Source organism: Mastomys coucha, unplaced genomic scaffold, assembly GCF_008632895.1.
Source record: "Mastomys coucha isolate ucsf_1 unplaced genomic scaffold, UCSF_Mcou_1 pScaffold19, whole genome shotgun sequence".
Classification (NCBI taxonomy): Eukaryota; Metazoa; Chordata; class Mammalia; order Rodentia; family Muridae; genus Mastomys; species Mastomys coucha.
In genome coordinates this window covers 17,278,304-17,283,718 of record NW_022196901.1, presented here as the reverse complement: position 1 = coordinate 17,283,718, position 5,415 = coordinate 17,278,304, and the positions used below count along the sequence as shown (strand labels likewise).

Below are 5,415 nucleotides of genomic sequence, written 5' to 3'. Positions count from 1 at the left end.
ACATGAATTTAAAAAAAAAAAAAAAAGAATTGCTTTGGTCATGGTGTCTCTTCACAGCTATCAACTCCTAAAACACTTGGGCAAAAAGCTGAATATCAACAACAGAAAGTTTACAAACTCATGGAAACTGAACAACTCCCTACTGAATAAAAAATTGTATCAAAACAGAAATGAAGAGAAAAAGTAATGACTTCCTAGAATTGAGTGAAAATACAATATATTCCAGCTTAGAGGACACAATGAAGGCAGTTCTAAGAGGAAGTTTATAGCATAAATGTATACATTAGAAAACTGGAGAGATCTAATACTAGTAACTTAGTAGCATACCTGAAAGCTCTAGAACAAAAAGAAAAAAAAATCATATCCAGAAGTAGCAGATGACAAGAAATAAACAAACTCAGGCCTGAAATCAATAAAAGAAACAAGTTAACAGCAAACTACAACACAAAGAATCAATGAAATAGACTTGGATTTTTCTTTTTAGAAAAATCAATAAAATTGATAAACTCTTAACAAAATTAACTGAATGGCAGAGATTAAATTTTAAAACTGGAGATGAAAGGGTGGCATAACAACAGGCAATGAGAAAATCCAGAGACTCATAGTATGTGTCTTTAAAACAGACTCCAAGCCGGGCTGTGGTGGCACACGCCTTTAATCCCAGCACTTGGGAAGCAGAAGCAGGCTGATCTCTGAGTTCAAGGCCAGCCTGGTCTACAGAGTGAGTTCCAGGACAGCCAGGGTTATACAGAGAAACCCTGTCTCGAAAAACCAAAAAACAAACAAACAAACAAACAAACAACAACAACAAAAACAGATTCCACCTAATTGAAAGCCTAAAATACATGGACAAAGTTAAATCAAGATCACATAAGCAATTCAAACATAGTCAAATAGTCAAATAGAAGTAGTCATTAAAAGTTTACCAAGCACTCTCACTCGCAGAGCTCCAGTCGAAGCAGAAGCGGGGTAAGTAAGGAGGTGCCCATACCTTGGCTTGTACAAAGCAGACTGCCCACAAATACACAGGTGGTAAAGCCAGGAAGCAACTGGCTACAAAAGCCACTAGCAAGAGTGCGCCCTCTACTGGAGGGGTGAAGAAACCTCATCGTTACAGGCCTGGTACTGTGGCACTGCGTGAAATCAGACGCCATCAGAAGTCTATTGAACTTCTGATTAACAAGCTCCCCTTTCAGCGTCTGGTGCGAGAAATTGCTCAGGACTTCAAAACAGATCTGCGCTTCCAGAGTGCAGCTATTGGTGCTTTGCAGGAGGCAAGTGAGGCCTATCTGGTTGGCCTTTTTGAAGATACCAACCTGTGTGCTATCCATGCCACAGATAACAATTATGCCGAAAGATATCCAGCTAGCATACGCCACATACGCGGAGAACATGCTTAAGAGTCCGCTATGAAGGGAAACATTCCATTCTCAAAAAAAAACTTTTTTCCTCTTCTTCCTGTTATCAGTAGTTCTGAATGTTAGATATTTTTCCCATGGTGTCAAAAGTACCTAAGTATATGATTGTGAGTGGAAACATAGAGGACAGAATCAGGTATTGGCAGTTTCTCCATGTTCATTTGTGTGTGAATTTTTAATATAAATGCAAGATGTAAAGCATTAATGCAAGCAAAATGTTTCAGTGAACACATTTCAACAGTTCAACTTTAAAACAATTATAAATAAACCTGTTAAAATTTTCTGGACAAAAAAAAAAAAAAGTTTACCAACCAATAAAGCCCAAGGCCAGCTGATTTTAGCACAGAATTCTACTGGACTTTCAATGATGAGTTGATGCCAATACTCTCAAGTTTTTCTACAAAATAGAAATCGAAAGAATATTTCCAAGTTCATTTTATGAGGTCACATTTTCCCCAATATCCAAATCACATAGCCTCCTCCCAAAGGAGAACTACAGATCAACTTCTCTTATGAAGATAGACACATGCTTGATAAAATACTTATAAACCAAAAAGATCCATCATGATCAAGTAAACTTTACCCCAGAGAAGCAGGTATGGCCCAACATACAAACTCAGTAAATGTAGTCCACCATGTGGACACACTAAATGTCAAAAAACACATAAGAATCTTAGATGCAGAAAAGGCCTTTGGCAAAATTTAACACCCCTTCATGATTAAAGTGCTAGAGAGATTATTGATATAAGTAAGATATCTCAACATAATAAAGGCAATTTATAGCAAGCCTATACCAAACACCAAATTAAACAGAAAGAAACTCAAAGCAATTTCACTAAAATCAGGAAAACAAGGTTGTTCACTCTCTATATACTACTGAATATAGTGCTTTAAGTTTTAATGAGAGAAATAAGACACCTGAAGGAGATGAAGGGGCTACAAATCATAAATGAATAAGTAAAAGTATCTTTATTTGCAGATGATATATGTTGTGTGTAGCTTTAAGATACTCCACCTAAGTAAACTGACCCTAAAAATTGCACTAGAAAACTCTTACAGCTGATAAACATTTTCTGAAAGTAGATGGATACAAATTAACTAACAAAAAGGAAGCCCTCCTATATAAAAATAAAAAATGGATTGAGAAAGAAATAAACAACACTTTTCACATTAGCCTCAAATAATATAAAATATATTGGGGTAACTCTAACCAAACCAATAAAGACTTGTTTAATAAAAACTTCATGTCATTGCAGAAAGAAACTAAAGATGTTAGACAATGGAATGACCTCCCATGCTCATAGACAGGTAGGATTAATGTAGTAAAAATATTGGCCATCCTACAAAGATCAACCTACATATTCAACACCAAAATTCCAGCACGGTTCTTCACAGACCTTGAAAGGACAGTTTTCAACTTCATGAGGAAACACAAAAACTCAGGATAGCTAAGAGAATCCTGAATAATAAAAGAATAACAAAATCACTTTCCTAACTTCAAATTATACTATAGAGCTATATAAAACAGCACATGTTGGCACAAAAACAGACATGTTGGTTAACAGAATCAAGTCGGAGATCCAGAAATAAGTCCACATACCTAGATAGCTGATTTTTGATCAAGAAGCCAGACATACACATTGTGACTAAGAGAGCATCTTCAACAAATGATGCTGTTTAAACTGGATAGCTGCATATGGAAGAATCCAAATTGATCCATATTTATCACCCAGCACAAAACTCATCTCCAAATGGATTAGAGTCTTCAACATAAAACCAGATACACTGAACCTTATAGAAGAGAAACTGTGAAATAGCCTTGAACTCATTGGTGCAGGAAAAGGCTTTCTGAACACAACACTTATGAATGGGACCTCTTAAAACTGAAAGGCTGCATGGCATCATTGGTACATTGTTCCATCTTCGGTACAAAATGGCAGCCTACATAATTGGAAAAGATTTTTTACCAGGTACACATCTTATAGAGGGATAATATCCAAAATATTTAAAGAACTCAAAGAACTAGATATCAAGAAAGCAAATTGCAAATGTTGCTTTTATTTCCTCAGAGGAAGTGATGAGATGAGAGCTGCACCCAAGCCTTGTGAGTACACGGCTTGGGCTGAGCCCATAGTGTTTTCTTCTCTGTTCTATCAATATCTATGCCTAGGCTTAGAAGCTTCTAGCCTCTGTACATTCTAATTTTCCAAGCTGTCAGATTCAATTTGGCTTCTCTCAGCTTCTGCCTGAATTGCTCTACCTAACCTCATACTAACTTTGGCAATATGTCCTAATCTTATGGCTCTTTCTCATTCTCTGGCTTGTTCTGTCTTCACCTTTGTCAAGCTTGTCTTTCTGTAACCTGACTCTGTAAAACTGTCCTAGTAAAACTGCCATACACACTTACCACATACTACACCACTACACTTTTTCTCTCTTGCTGTTCTTAAGTATTCTCTCTTCCTCTGCTGATCTTGTGTGAGTTGGGCATATCCTATCCTGACACATTCTGTCTAATCTTCCTCTGATTCTCACTTTGTCTGCTCTTCAATTAGAAATCACTTTCAGACATGGCTGATTCATTGTACAAACTAACCTTACCTTCATTGTTAAGGACGAAAGATGTATAATAAGGGTGTGTCTGTATTCCCACCAGATTATACTGTGATCCAGAGCATGTCTGCATTCTAGCTGGATCACATCTTTGAGTGTGATTCCTTGCCAGAGTAGCCAAGGTGCTGAATTAAAACTCCTCTATAACAAATAATCAAAATTTTTAAAAATTTAGTACAGATTTAAACAAATTTGAGTTTCTACAAGGAAACTCAAATAACTGAGAAACACTTAAAGAAATGTTCAAGATCCTTAAGTAGCAAACTACTTTGAGATTCCATCTTTCATTTGTCAGAATGGCTAAGATCAATAAAACAAGTTACTGCTCACATGGTGAGGATGTGGAATAAGGAGCAACATCAACTGCTGTTAAGAGTACAAACTTCTATGGGAATCAGAGTGGTGGTACCTCAGGATGATGAGAATTAATCTACCTCAAAACCCAGTTGTACCACAAGTAGGCGTATACCCAAAGGACGCTTCACCCTACCACAAGAACATTTGTTCAAACATGTTCATTATGGATCTATTCATAACAGCCAAAAACTGGAAAAATGTAGATGCTTCTCAGTGGAAGAATGGATAAAGAAAATGTGGTTCATTTACACAATGGTGTATTACTCAATTGTTTAAAAAAATGAAATTATGTAATTCTAAGATAAATGGCTGGAACTAAGAGGCCCAACCTACTCTATCTTGGGACCAGCCTCCATTTTAAAAGAAAGAGGACATGAGAACTTGATCTGCAACTGAACAGAAGCTACATCCTAGTTCCAGGAAGAACCATATAGCTTATCTCTGGCCTATACCCCAGAGTTACTCCCTAGCTACTCTTACAACCAGCCAATCAGGATTAGTCTGATAGTTTCAGATGTACTTTCAGACAGTTTGTGATTGTTCATGGTGTAGCTTCAGAGCACCCACCTGTCTGCTTACAACGGTTATTCAATTGGATGCTTGACAGGTTAGAAAGCCCTCACTTGCTTGTCATTTCCTATAAAACCTTGTCCTACTGAGGGCTCAGGGCTTCACCCTCTGTCCTGCTGCATCAGAAACAGTGGGTGAGCCCAAGCTCTAGCTTAAATAAAGACTCTAGTGAGATTACAGCAGAATTGACTTCTTGGTGGTCTTTTGGGGTTCACAAATGCTTCTAATATGGGCACAACAACAATAATTAATTTTTAATAGAAAAAAATTACCTTGAGTGAGGTAATCCAGACCCAGAAAGGCAAATATGATATGTATTTGCATATATGTAAATATTAGCTGTTAAGTCAGTGATAATCAAGCTACATTAAGGAGAACCAAAGAGGTTAGTGTTTACTTTTGTCTTTTGGTAGCATGTAGAGTGCTCACTGTCCTATACCAAAAATCCTAGCATATA

The 5,415-nt window shown here is 37.0% G+C and overlaps 1 pseudogene across 1 annotated transcript in view; it reads left to right on the top strand.

Moving 5' to 3' along the window:
- Positions 1 to 1,400, top strand: part of LOC116097629 — a 17,902-nt pseudogene extending 16,502 nt beyond the window's left edge. The window contains exon 2 of the transcript XR_004121487.1: positions 982 to 1,400. The product of XR_004121487.1 is annotated as a histone H3.3C-like (transcript). The remainder of the gene's footprint in view (positions 1 to 981) is intronic.
- The last annotated feature ends 4,015 nt before the right edge of the window (positions 1,401 to 5,415 follow it).